Raw genomic sequence first — 14,340 nt, forward strand, 5'->3', positions numbered from 1 at the left:
TTCTAACCTGACTTTAATACTGAAATCTAAAATAAATAATGATCAAGACTGGTCTGGAGCCCCTAAACTCTTAGTAAAATTCATTTCCAGCCTCTGCCAGGACTTGCTCAGGGACTGGATCAGGATCCTCTCATAGCATGTCAATCCTGAACCATCCTATGGAGCTGTGAGACATTTAGGGGGCCCCATCACAGCCCTGGTGTGCTGTAGAGGGGCTTGAAGCTGGATAAGGAGAGTAGCAGGAGCCACACAGAAAGCAAAGCTGACCTCTGACAGGCACCTGCTCTCTGAGTGTTGCAAAGTATCCAAGTAGAAGCTGCCCTGAGGCTATTCTGACACCTACAGTCCCATGGCAGGTAAAAATACACAGGGAGACACAGAAAATTAATTTGTATTCACTCTTGCTGCAGAAATCCTCCCATCCTGAGCACAGGAGGGGGGAAGAGGAGCAGTGCACTGGGCCTTTCCTGCCTGAAGCTGCTCTGCCTTCCCTCCTATGGAAAGCAAGAAAAGTGAATAAAGAAATCAAATAAACACAGATCTTCTGACCTCAGGGATGATGTACTGTGAAAGAATAAACCCGATTGTTGCCAAAATGCTGTTCCCTGCCCACTGTTTCCTCAGGCCTGCTGCATGACCTGAAGAGAGGGTGAAGAGGGAGCTCTGTGGTTGTCCATGCAGCTCTGCTCCAGTGAGCAGAGATGCCGGCAGCATCCCCTGACAACCCACAGGTGTAAACTGTCTAGACAAATACTGAAAGAAAGCTGAAGAAATACTACACTAAATATCAAAGGTTCAAAAAATGTATTCTGAAATAGTGAACTTTACATTTTGCCTTAGAGAAAACTTTGGTGTATGTATTCAAAGAGAGTTTTCTTGACCCCATTTGCAGCTCCAAGGCTGCAGAAGATCCAGGTCTGTGTCCAAAGAGGAAAGAAGCAGAGACAAAACCTTCCTGATTCAAGAGCACAAAGGCCCCAGCTGAGTGCATGCTGCTAGCACACATCCTGACATAGCAAGAGTTTGCTTCTCTCCCAGGGATGAACAAGGGCTCAAGTGAGACACATCTTTCTGCAGCACAGCAGAGAAGTGTGTAACATGCTCCCCAGCAGGAAAAAGAGATTTAAATCCAACTCTTTTTCCAGTGAGATGAGGCTTCCACAAAGTTGAAAACTTCCTTAGGAAAATTCAGATTCAGCTTTACTATTTTTTAATTTCTACCAGAAGACCTAAATTAAGCAATTCATCTGAATGGCTTTGGCATTAATTTCTTTCTTTTTCATCTGTTCAGTGCTCCATGGGTGCTGTTGCTAGGTACCTGATGTCTCCATGGTCTCTGGACGTGCTGGCTGAACTGCACAACTTGTAATGTACTTGCTGCACAGCCAGGAGGACTCATTGGTCCAGAAGAGTTCAGTTCATTTCAGAAATATCTCAGTGACAAGCATTTCTATTTCTCCTTAAAAAAAAAACCAAAACAATACCAAAATGCTGGAGTTTGCCTCCAGGTAAAAATCTGTTCACCTATTACTTCCACCTCTGTTTGAATAAACAGAAAATGAAAATGAGCATCTCCCTGCTAAATATCAGTTACTTTGGTACAAAGACAGAATTGAAGGCGGGCTCGTTTTCAGCTTATTTTGATTTCCCACGTGAAACCAGCCCAAACCCTGGAGGTCCATTACCTAAAGGGCTTCATCGCTGATCTGAGCCAGACCATACCTACAGCCCCCAGGATAGCAGGGTAGTCCACAGAGGGCAGCAGCTAGTAAATATCTGCAACAGCAGACCAGCTGCTTCTATAAGAACTATCAAGTGAAAAACCAACAGACTAACAAAAAAATGGTAATAGCAGCTCAGAACTGGCCCCTATCCCTTCTAGTTAAACTGTCAATAGAAGTTCTCTGAGCACATGATGTGCTGACACACCGTGTTTGTTTATGGATCAGTGGCACTGGGAGTTTAGATTTCCACAAAAAAAAAGCAATAACAATAAATGGGACCAAAAGCACAATCCCACCCTTCTGATCAATAGCTCTACAGCTGACATCCTCAAGACCATCTTCACACTTTAGTGTTTTCCAAAATTTTATCCAGGAAAGCAAATGTTGTCACTGCTAACAGACTGCAGTAATCCTCCTATGCAACAATTAACACATCCACTAGGAATCTTTCCCCTACTCCAGCTTTGGGCTGGAATATTCTACACTGGTGCAGACATTTGCTCTTTCAGGCCTTGGCTTTGATTCCCAAGCTGGATGATGCTAAAGAGGTAAAGGTCTGTAGCATTTTCCAGCATGAGGTTTGGCAATACCGAGAGCAGAGTCAAAGGTTATCTCATTTTCTGGCTTGTTTGTTTTTTAAAAAATTAGAAATTGAGATCCTAGAGCACCTGCTGGCTCTGATGATAATCTGAGGATGCAAAACATGTTTCTGGACATTAAGTTTTTTCTGGACTTTATTCTTTTTTACTTAGTATTTTGTCAGGCATGACATTCAATAGGGAAATGATTCCTTCTTACTCTTTTGCGGAAGTTATGCAGCCCAAATTATTGCACTGAATTTATGGGGTAAAGCACCATGAAACAGCTCTGTAAATCAGGAAAAAGGAGAACTCAGCTTTTAAGGTATAAAGAATGTAGCAACGGACATCCTAGAAATTCTATATTAGAATACAAAAGAGAAAACAAATGGAAACTGCACTCCATTTTACTCTGTGAATACCAAGAATGGGTGAAATGTTAAGGTGGGGTTGTTATAGCAACAAGATAGCTACTTCAAAAAAGCCTCACAGTCTGGTTTCTGCACAGATTTCTCCCACAAGGCAAGGCTAGAAGGGTGAGATGGTGTCTTTCAGTAAAATAACTGATGCAACGGGGAAAAAAAATATATCAAACAAGCTTTTGGATGTATCAAGCTTCTTGAAGAAGAGTTTGTGCTCTTGAACGTTTGTCTCCTTTATCCAGTTATTTCAGTTGCCCTCAGAAGACCTTCACATAAAACACTTCTTACTTATGTCTTTAGTCTGTCTTGGCTACAGCTGTATTCCTGTGACAGACTGCCACAATGAGATGCATAGCTGCTTTCAGAAATGCTGTGTGGGGGGGAGTCTGCATCTAGCTATCAAAAAGCAGCTGGACAAGAATAACAAAATCTAATATTAGCCTCCTGTATAAACAGAGTCCAGCTCAATAGAAATACAGGGACTCTCACAGTAGTTTCCATGATCAAAATATATCTGGAAAAATAAAAATAAGTAATAAAATAAAATGACCACCTACTCTATGCTTTCCCTTAGTTATTTCCCTTAATATGTGATGCTCTGCAGCATCAGGTTTGGATGGGAAAAGTGCTGTACGCTGTAGAGGAAAGTACTGAAGAGATAGATCATGAAAGGAAGGAAAAGCATCAAGCAGGATCTAAGGATAAGATGATGACATGAAAAGAACTTAAAAAATGTTGAAGTCCAACTGGCAAAGTAGAAGGACACTGAGTCACTGTTGAACACAGGCACAAAGTCTAGAGATGTGAACACAGGTAATGCCTGTTTCCTGAGCACTGCTGTTCTACTGCTGGAAAGGGTGATACTGCTGCTTTGGTGGTAGTCACCAGATTGGGCCTGGCAAATATACGAGCTGAATTTGACCTGTTTGCCTTCTGTACCACACCTATGTATACACTGTTCCACAGAGAGAAACTCCAGTTACTTCAGAACCAGATTTAAGTTTCAAGCCCTTCAGGATCACCATGCTTAATTCATTTTTCTATACAACTCTGCAGGAAACAACTCAATGATTTTTGTTACATTTTTGTATTATCCTGCTTTAGATATTTGCTGGCCTTTATGCATAAAGGGTCTTCTGCATGGTTGAGCAAGCACACCAGCAAGCCCCAGACCCCAGATGCATAAAGGAGGGGATATATGACCACCTGTGGGTTGCAAAGGAGAGGCCAGTGTTGGCTGGTTACTGGCAGCAGTAGCAGCTGTGTGGGAGTGAGGGCTGGGAAGAGGGAGCAGCAGAAGTCAGAGCCCTACTGGCTGCTGGAATTAAATTTTCCCTGGAAAGGGTTTCAAATGCCCAGCCATTATGGACTTTGGCAGAGTATCTAGCAAAGTCTGTGATAGATGGTGACTGATTAGGAGTGATTTGGCTCAGAGTACAACACTGTAGATGAGAGGAGCTCTCTGAAAATCTCAGATGCATTGGAAAGGGGAAAAAAAAACACAGAAGATGTTTTGTGATGAACCAGAGCTTGAGGTGAGCATTTGGAGCTGAGGTTGACCTGGAATGCTACACCACACCAGTGCCCAGCTGGCATGGGACACCATAAGCAGAATACACAAAGATTTGGGGTTATCAAAGCTCATTTCTGGGTCAGCTCTCCTTACTCCACATCATGCAGAGCAGCTGTCTTGGCCTGCACACCAGCCAGGATAGGGGTTTCTTAGAATCTTTCATGAACAAAATGGTAATGAGCTCACTTTCTTTCAGTGCTTTTTCTGCTCGAAAACAACAGCATTTAAGGCAATGGCACAAAGTCTGTTTAGCAGCAACATGGAAAAGATACGCATTTGTCTTTGCCGTGTCCTGAGAAGTTACCTTTAATTTTAAAAGAGGACACACTACTTCAGTGGATGAAAACTCAGTAAATTATTTGTGCACTCTTCTCGCCCTGCCAATGGCTTTCTGTGTGACATCTTTAGTTGGTCCAGAGTTTTCTGCACCTGCTGACCTGGGATATATATGAGCAGATTTATCTCATCTAGACTTAACTCTCAATTTTGGTACTTGATAACTTTAAATTAAAGGATGCCTTGCCTTGCACATCAGCTCTCATTTTGTAGGTGCCCCTGGATTAAGTGCTACACAGGGTGGATTTAACAGTAGAAAGTGATTCTTGGTATCCATCTTGGAGATAATTGTAATGGAAGGCACCAAAATACAGCACAGCAGCCGCACCAACATCTTTTGACTTCTAAAGGGCCATGACTTGTCAACATCTCTGCAAGGTCTGTCTGTGTAGAGCGCACAGAAATTCTGATGTTAAAGAAACTGTTACCTATTTGGAGACAGCAGCTTCCTGTCCTGATGTTTACAGCAATGAAAATGCTTTCTCCAAGTACTTTGAAAAGTCTTTATGACACGGTATAGAGCAGACAAATGTAATACTGTTGATACCAGTGTAAAACTGAGTGTAACACGAGCAATTGAACCCATAATTGCCCTTCAGCCCCTAGCTTCCTTTTACTAAGTGGTGCTTTGTACATATTAGGTACAAAAATGAGGGACTGTAGATATTCTGCTTCAATTTTATTTAGTATTAAGTATGTATTTAAGGCAAACCCTTGGGCTTTTAGAACCTCTTCAGATAGAAGTCTTTTAATAACTGAGAACAGATATGAACAAGGCATTACATGACTGAACTAAAAAGCGAATGATTAAAAGGAAAAAGACATAGACATATTTCTAATTTTAATAAAATCACAGTGCTTTTCACGGCTGTCTTTAAGGCTGAAAAAGTAAGCCTTTGCTTCCCAATTGCCTTGTCTGTACCTACAGACTGCAACCCCCGATTTACATTTATGTGCTGTTTATGCCTGGGCTTCTACCACAGCCGTATTATTATTCACAGTTGTTGTCTTTTATTTCACACTGAGATTGTGCTGCTTCTGATCAGGACACGGAGCATTTCTATGGATACAGCAGACTCCAACATGGTGTGACAAGACTTTCTAATAATTCATGGGCTCTATAAAAAGCTTATATATGCTCAACTGTACAGTCCAAAGCATCCTTGCATGTATAATTGAGTATTATTCCTAACGAAAATAGAGATATGTATATATTCACATCATAGTGTTTTAGAATCATGAAAACAGAACAATTAAATGATATTTTTGTTGTTGTTGTTGTTGTTTTGATGGTACCTGCACTTTCCATGCAAGATCTTTTCCCTCAAGGAAATGAGATTACAATTTGATTTTATTGTTAGTATGAGTTTCCTTTATCATTTTTTCTTTTATTTCTACACCTTCCTGTTACTAATGTCACCTTCACATAAACAGATGCAGCAATTAGCGTTACTGACTATATGTTATACCTGAAAATAAGCAATTAACCAAGGTGTTTTTTCTTAATTAGAAAATAAAAATGATGTGTTTTAAGGTGTGATATTAGTCATCTATATGACCTTAGAGAAGCAAGATGACAAGTCTAATTCTGCATTCCTGTGAAGTCTCCCAACAAAATTAATTTCATGGAGTCCCACAGTCAAAGCTTTTCTGAAAGCATCTAGCATCTACCGCTACAAAGATGCTGGGTTCATCCACATTCTCCTCTAGAGCTCCCCTGAAAAAAAAAAAAAAAAAAAAGCTCACCCAACATACTTCTTTTTTGAGAGTGGATGCAAAACTGGATGGTGCATTCTTGGAGTGAAAAACATTTTTGTACTTTAAGCAGTGCCAGGAGATATGACTGCCTGGCCAGCAACCCCGAGGGCAGCTAACAACCCTGGTGATGCTGCATTACTTCATGCCTGAGGTTGGATGCTGGCGTTGACTTTGGATGGCTGATCTCAGTCTGCAAAAGGAAATGTAAGCTTTCCCATTTGGCACACAGCAGTAAGATTCTGAGCCCCAGAGAGAGGGTACACAGCAGCTTCAGTCTGGGCACTGAATACAGCCCAAGGTAGCTACAGGAGGTGAGTGGCCTGGAAGTACCCAGGGCTGTACCCAGCCTTGAACAGCTACACAATAAAACTGTTGAACACAATAAAGCTCTACAGCAGCTCTGCTTTGTATTCTTCGCGTGAAGCCACCATTCATGCAATAACCCCTACCCACCTTCTCCGGCTCTTGTTCTCATTCCTTCTGTCTCTTGCCAGTCACTTTCTTCTTGGAAGCAAGAGATCATCATCTCTGATTTGTATGCAAAACTGTTTACCTGCCTGCAGCAGATTTTTAAAAGGAAGAATCACCATATTTATTTTAACTGACTATAAATCCCCACACTTCGATTATCTGCAGCACTCTGAATTTTCACATACACAGTAAAAATGAAAACAGTAGGCCTTTGTCTCAGTTTCATCTGGAATTGAATTGCTTTCTTCAGAACATCTGGTGTGACGCTGCTTTGGTTCTAGGAGAAAAACAATGATGTTGACAACACACTGATTTTTATAGATGCTGCTAAGCAGGGCTGTACAGAGCCAAGGCCATTCTCAGCAAGGGGCCCAAGGAGCTGGGAGGGAACAGAATCACGACATCTGACTTAAACTGGCAAAAGGAATATTCTATACTACACTGACATTATGCAAGAGGAGTTTTGAAGGGGGCGAGAGTGCAAATCACTATCTCTTCTGCTGTTTGGGAGTTAGTTGGGCATTGGTCAAGGGATGGTCAACAATTGCTTGCACATCACTTGTTATACATGTTCATATATATATTTCTCACAACTATGATCCTCTTCTCGGTCTTAGCAGATAGTTTTATCTCAGCCTACGAGATCCACTTCCTTACTTGCCCAATCCTCTCTCCCACCTCACCAGGAATAGGGAAGCAAGCAAAGGACCACATGGTGCTAAGCCACCTGCCAGGCTAAACCACAACAGTCTTTTTATAGCCACAGGAACAGAGGAGGAAAGAAGGGGAAAAAAACAAACCCAAAAAGCAGCACAACCAACTGCATACCCTTAGAAGGCCTCACACAGACAGGTACCTCCAGCAAGAAACCTTAGCCTCCACTGCCAACCCTTAAATGAGGTATGGGGTGTATCCTAACTCCACCCATTCTGGTCACTCAGGGGCAATATATGCATGCACCTGAGCTCCCATGAGTTAGCCCTGCCTTCCCACCAGGTGCTCAATCACTGCTTCAAGCCATGACTCAGCATTGCCCCTTCAGATACCCAAGAGAATCTTACTGAAAAAGTTAGGAGAGGCCTTCCTGTTCCTTCTGGGAGACATAAGAACAGATGTATATTCAATATAGAGGTTTGCCTTCATCCTTCTGGTCATTAGCCATCATTATTCATCAAAAAATCTGTGTCTTGAAGCCTGAGATAGATATTTCCTATTAAATGTTAGTACAATTGTGCAAGTCTGCAAGGAAGCAAAACTCCTTTTGTTGATTAAGCACGCTGTAACATATGGCTCTGCCATCACCGTGACAGTACCTTTCCACACTTCTTGTTAGCAATAGCGGATGTGTCATGGGAATGTAGCAGTTTTGATAAGTTACTGGAATATCTTTAAAACTTTGGCTGTAAACTAAAGGATACAGATACTGAAACTTTTGCCGGAATACTTTTATTGTAGCCATAAAAAGATGAAAGAGGATTTTCAGTAAAAAGTAGGCACTGACATCCGCTAACATGATAGAAGAGCTAGAGTCAGCTTAGGACACCATCTCAATCCCCACAGCAAACTGTAGGCAGTGGTTAGCCAAAATGTATGAGAAATAAGGCAATCAAGGCATAGGCTTCCCCTAGCAGCATTTCCAGCCTGCCTTTGCAGATCTTGCAGACACACCTTCATTTACGACAAAGCTGGTAAAGTAAAACCCCAAAGATTTACTGCCTTTGAGGAATCATATCCAAACAGCAGTGCAATCTGGCCTTGGAAGCCCACTCTTTGCAACTCAGAGCCATTCAGTATTCCTTGAATGTGTGCTCAGCTCAACATGCACAAGCTAGAAATAAATAATGAGATGAGGAAATGAATTTGGAGACCAAGAGAGATCTCTTTTTTCCCTTTTTTCTTTCCACCCTCCCCCCTTTCAGAATTTACAACAGAAGAGTGAGCTCTGAGGCTGCATGATCACTGTGCTTACTCGAAGAAGTAAAGCACAGTTCTTCACTTCCTGCTTGATTTATTGCCAGTGAACAGAAGCCTCTATGCAGGTCTTGATACATGTGTTCAGTGGACAGTATAATATTAATTGACTATTAGAAAATGCACATTTGTTTCACAGCCAGGCTGCAACACAAAATATATTTTCAACTCCTTTATTTATGATTTTTTCCTTTTTATTAATAAACGAGGTCTAATACTATTACTCTTGTTGAAGTCAGTGGAATCACCCAGGCAAGGGATCTGTTGTGCATATACGAGGTTATCAAACAGCAGGCTCTGCAACCAGCCTAAACTGAGGAGTGAGTGTCCTGTAGCAGCTAAAAATGCAAGGTTTGTGCAATGAGAGCAGAGGGGGATGCTGCTGGGACAGACAGCAGCAGCAGGGGCTGACCAAGTGGGTCTGACTGGAGGTCAGAGGAAACATCATGGAAAGATACACGTACAAATAAGTAGGGAAAAAAAAAAAAACATAACAGAGAGTGGAGGTGGTGCCTGGAACTCTCGTTCCCTACTGTTTTAATCCAGGTTTACTTCTCAGAAAGGGTGGTCAGGCACTGGAATGGGCTGCCCAGGGAGGTGGTAGAGACACCGACCCTGGGGGTGTTCAAGGAATGTTTAGATGTTGTGTTGAGGGACATGGTTTAGTGGGAGCTATTGCTAATAGGTGAATGGTTGGACTGAATGATCTTTAAGGTCTTTTCCAAACTTGGTGATTCTGTGATCATAACTTCACCTGTTATCCAGGAAGGGCATTGATTTGCCAGCTGCAAGAAAATTGAGAAAATTGATGCTTTTAAGTTAGCTCTCGCTTCCTATAAGTTTTTTGTTCTTAACCAGTGAAGATAAACTGTGAGAAAAAATTGCTTATGAAAATATATTTTAGCATATTATGTAGGTATACATTAGCAAATACGTGGAAATGGGGCCTTGGGTGTCTCTCCATAGGCTCCTGGTCATTTAGGCCTTACTTATCTAATAGCTGTACTGGTCACCTTGACTTTAATTGCTTTCTTTTTGGTACTCCAGAACTAAAACTGAGGGTGTTAACCCCAACCAGTTCTAACCAGCTGCCATAACAATAAATATATGATACATTCAAATATGAATGTAGCAACCCAGAATACCATGTGGAAAATGATAACTTTATTCAGCCCACCACTTAAGCAGCATGCAGGGAGCAGCCAAGGGGGCACACTGAAACTTCCCTTGGAAAACAGTCAGGGATCACTGAATTAAACGAGCCACCAAATACAAGGAGAACATTTTACATACCTGCATTTCCTCAGAGTACTTCTGTTATTGTGCCATCATTCCTTAATTTCATGTCAAATTCTGGGCAAAACATACACCTCTATTCCCAAGGTTTCACAAAGATATAGGAGTACTCTGCATGGCTCCAACTGACCTTCAGAGGAACAGCCACACAAAGTCTATCAGGAGGATATCAACATGTCAACTCTGGGCTGTTCAGAGCTCAGGAACAAAGCATCACCCTTTGCAGAGAGCAGTTCTAGGGACAATTACATGATCCAGTTCATCAGAACCACCAAGCACACGCTTAAATCATTTTGAAATTAGAGGCATAATGAGGGCAATGAGGACCCTCTAATGGAATAATTGCATTAGCATGGGAAAGTGATGCTGCTGAGCTCTGTGGTGCTTAGACCACAGCAATGAGACCTTGATGTGCTGGTGATTCAGCAAAGCAGCAGAGGCAAAACAGCTGCTAGTCTGTGGAAATCAGGGCCATTAGAGCAGCTGAGCATCCTCACAGCAAATCACCTGCTGCTCAGTTCCTCTGAAGCTGGCAAACTAGGAGTTTTCAACCTAACGCACTGATGTCTCTCGACCTTGTGCCTCTAAAATATTGATATGAATATTAGTTTTAACTTGAAATGTAGTCTGCTCTTTTGTTGACTTCTGGGTGATGTTAATATATGTTGGAGCAAGCACCAGGTGACATGGGTTAGCCAAAGTGCTGCTGCAGCTCTGGGATCCTGAGGCTGAGAAAAAAGAAATAGAATGGAAACATGTGAAAGTGAGAACATATGTAACAAACAAGTCTGTAGCTTTTGTTTCTAAAGGAGATGGGTTTTGTTTCTGGCTGCTGCAATTTTGTGTTCTCTCCTCCTTCATCCAGTAGCAACATGTTAACAAAAGAAAAGAAACATAAGAACTGTTTTTGTATGTATACACATATTTATATTTAACAAGGAAATCATTCCAGAATTGACAGGGAAATTAAGATACTTTTTCTCCAATAAGAGAACCAAGCTTAAAGCCTACGGGAAGTTGATTTGTGCAGAGCTTGCATGCTGTTAAATGTAATGTGATTGTGGAAGAACAGTCAAATTTCACAGCAGGGGTCCTATCCAGGAGTTTGATTATTTGTTTGTGTTATAAATCACTATATAAGTCCCTGTAGTTGGAGTATGCAAATGCTGTAGAATTTTTCCTAGAGTTTTAAACATCTTTCTCAATGAAAATGCTAGAAAAACAGACAACCCATAAAATTGTTAATAAAAGCAATTTCTTGGTGAAGCAGGAGGAAAATGAATAAATTTAGGAAGCCCAGGAGAACTGAATGGTGAAACTGAACTTTGGGGATTTACATAGGCCCTAAGTTAGCACAGCAGTAAGAAGGAGGAAATCTTTGAACTGCAAGTGGTGATTGATGTGCCTGAAGCACTGCTTTGCTGCATACTTAACTGACACAGCAGCCACTGTGGCCAGCCAGAAACAATGAGGGATGCTGTCCTTCTCCAGCATTGCTAGGGTAAGGGGCAGTGTGGTGCTTTGTGAAGCCCTTTCCTTATTTTCTGCTGTAAAGAGCATCATCTGATCTTTTACTGCTTCTGAGAAAGAGCCAGGTTCTCTCTTTCTAGGTGCTTTCTTCTGCTCCAGCCATACATACTTTCTTATGACAATTTGTAATAGTGTTTTACACTATGTAGCTTCAGTTCGGCGAAACGTTTAAGTGTTTAAGCGCTTTCCCACACAGCAAAACCCTAATGTGCTAATGGCCAAGCACTCGGATAGTTGTTCCCTCAGTGAACACTCTATAAGCTAAACTAACCAACCCTGAAAAGTAATTTGTGCATACTTCTGCTATAAAGTCCACTTCACTATATTGTTAAAATACAGTTAAACATCAGTAGTAGAAGAATCATAATCACATTACATTTTCTACAGTATGTCTTGACTGCTACAAATTCACAAAAATAGTTGGTGTCATGAAAGATATTTTTGTACAACGGGAGATTGCATATTTATTTTAGAAATAGAATAGGTAGATCGCTCTGAAAGTAATGCCTCCTATTTATTTCCAAGGAAACTACAGTAAAGAGCACAATAAAACTTTCTGATAGAGCAAATTCTTAGCTACAAAACATTTTTTTTTTCAACAGAGTTACCACCATTAGCTATGCATTTACACCAGCTTGCATGCCATGCTCATCAGAATCAGCACCAGTGGAGATGACTGACTTTCACTGTTGATACTGCTGAAACACACCACCAACCTCCTCACTGTGCTCACACACACTGTTTGTACTCCACAAATGTGCAGCAAGCATCAAGGAATGTCAATGGTTGCAATTTTTTCTGCATGGAGGAATTCAGTGACATCTTTGCTTCATCCACACTTCCATGTCAGACACCATTCTGTCTGACTGCCCCTCTGCTGCCATCTGTCACACAGCAACAACATGTAATGGAGTGTTGGTGGGAAGGTTCACTCTCTTCTGCCATACCACCAACATTTGCCTCTGATGCTGTGGGCCAACAGTAAACAACAAAATAGGAGGCATTACTTTCAGAGCAGCTTTCGTATCTTCATTCAGTTGGAGACTGCATTACGTGTCTCTGTAAGCAGGAATTTCTTTTCCTGAATTCTTCTCCTTTCAATGAATTTCTGTGCCAAGTGCAGCACAGACATGTAGCCTCAATTTCAGCTGGTCTATTTCAGTAAATGAAAATGGCTGTTGCACAGTACCTACAAAATCAGCTATTCAGGCTGATTTGGGTCTTCAGACTTTGAGGATTATACAGCAAACAGAAGACTTCAGTGCTTTTATTGCACCACTGAAAATTTCCCTATATGTAATTTGAGAGTTATATCTGCATGGCACATATATAAATCTACATATATAATTCTGAAAGTATAAAAGCATCTTCATACCTGGTGAAAATACCTTTCATTCTGGACTTGAATCATGAATCACTTGAAACATGTTGGCTCTCATGGGTTCCATTGCTGTGCAGGGCATGGCCACCCTTCAGTTCCCTCCTCCAAGAGTTCCTCAGCAGGGCACAGCCAATGCACATTCCTCTCATGCTGGCCCCAGCAGAGCTCCAACAGCTACCCATCAGCCAGCTCTGTGGCACCTTCTTATTCCATAAGTTTAGCCAGGAAAGTTTAGCCAGGAAGACTATCAACTTGTTTTTAGAGATGAGGTGAAAGCGATGATGATCACTTTCCTGACAGGCAATAATTTCTTCTTAGCAAAGCCATTAGAACCATCAAGCAAATCTGCAGTGCAGTACATAAAGTAATTTCAGGGATGCATCTTATTTACTCAACTGCCTGTAACGAGGCTGGTTTGTTTTATCCTGTTCTGTCAGTCACTGCTTTAGAAATACGGATTACACTTATTCTGAAAAATATATTCCATCCCTGTCACACTTTTTTTTTGGAACACAATTTATCAGAGTAGTGTAAAATCCCCTGAATTTTCAGCATATATTGAAGTTAATGACCTAACAAGCTATGTGATACAACCAAGTGACACATTTCTCTTCAGTTATGTACACCATTTTGCTGACTTCCCAGGGAGCTTAGCAATTACATTAAATAAAGACTTACATCTGTGACATTTATCTATGCAAGCAACAACTGAAAATGATCTGGTCAACCAATCATTTCACTGAAGTCCTGAAAATAGACCTTCCATATAGCATAACTGTCTGAATTCCAAGTGAATGAATTTATTCATAACAAGACAATCCGTTAGCAGGAGAGAGTAGCAAGGCTTATATTTCTATGATACAATAATATTTTCTGTTTCTGAGGCAGCACAAAACAGCTTAAAATAAGCATAAAGGGTCAAAACATACTTAAAACTAAAGAAAGTCTCCCTTTGAACTGTAACGTATGGGCTGGCCTGAATTCTAAGGAGTCCACCAACTTTCTTTGTCACTTATTCCTTAGGAAACTTCTTCCCCGCAGGAAGTTTTATAATGATAAATTTTAACTCTGAAAAATTCAAATTGCATTAAAGTTTCCATTAAAGCTTTAGGAGATTGCCAGTGCCATCATTTCAGCTTGGAACGGCCACAGTCAGTGACTGTTTCTTATGGGTACCACATAATTTATTTTCTTCCATTATAGATCTCCAGGCATTCTCATTTTTCTACTTTGAGAAGACTTCAATTAAAAGTCTATCTTTTTTCTAAGTATAAAAATAAAACATTTAATAGCACAGAGG

The 14,340-nt window shown here is 41.0% G+C and overlaps 1 long non-coding RNA gene across 1 annotated transcript; it reads right to left on the bottom strand.

Moving 5' to 3' along the window:
• Positions 1-5,095: 5,095 nt before the first annotated feature.
• On the bottom strand, positions 5,096-7,737 carry LOC107311537. Its single transcript, XR_001554128.1, has 4 exons — positions 7,691-7,737; positions 7,048-7,139; positions 6,845-6,948; positions 5,096-6,350 (listed from the first exon to the last, which is right to left on the bottom strand). It is a non-coding gene; the product is annotated as an uncharacterized LOC107311537 (long non-coding RNA).
• Positions 7,738-14,340: the final 6,603 nt, after the last annotated feature.

The sequence above is a fragment of the Coturnix japonica genome, chromosome 3 (assembly GCF_001577835.2).
Source record: "Coturnix japonica isolate 7356 chromosome 3, Coturnix japonica 2.1, whole genome shotgun sequence".
Taxonomy (NCBI): Eukaryota; Metazoa; Chordata; class Aves; order Galliformes; family Phasianidae; genus Coturnix; species Coturnix japonica.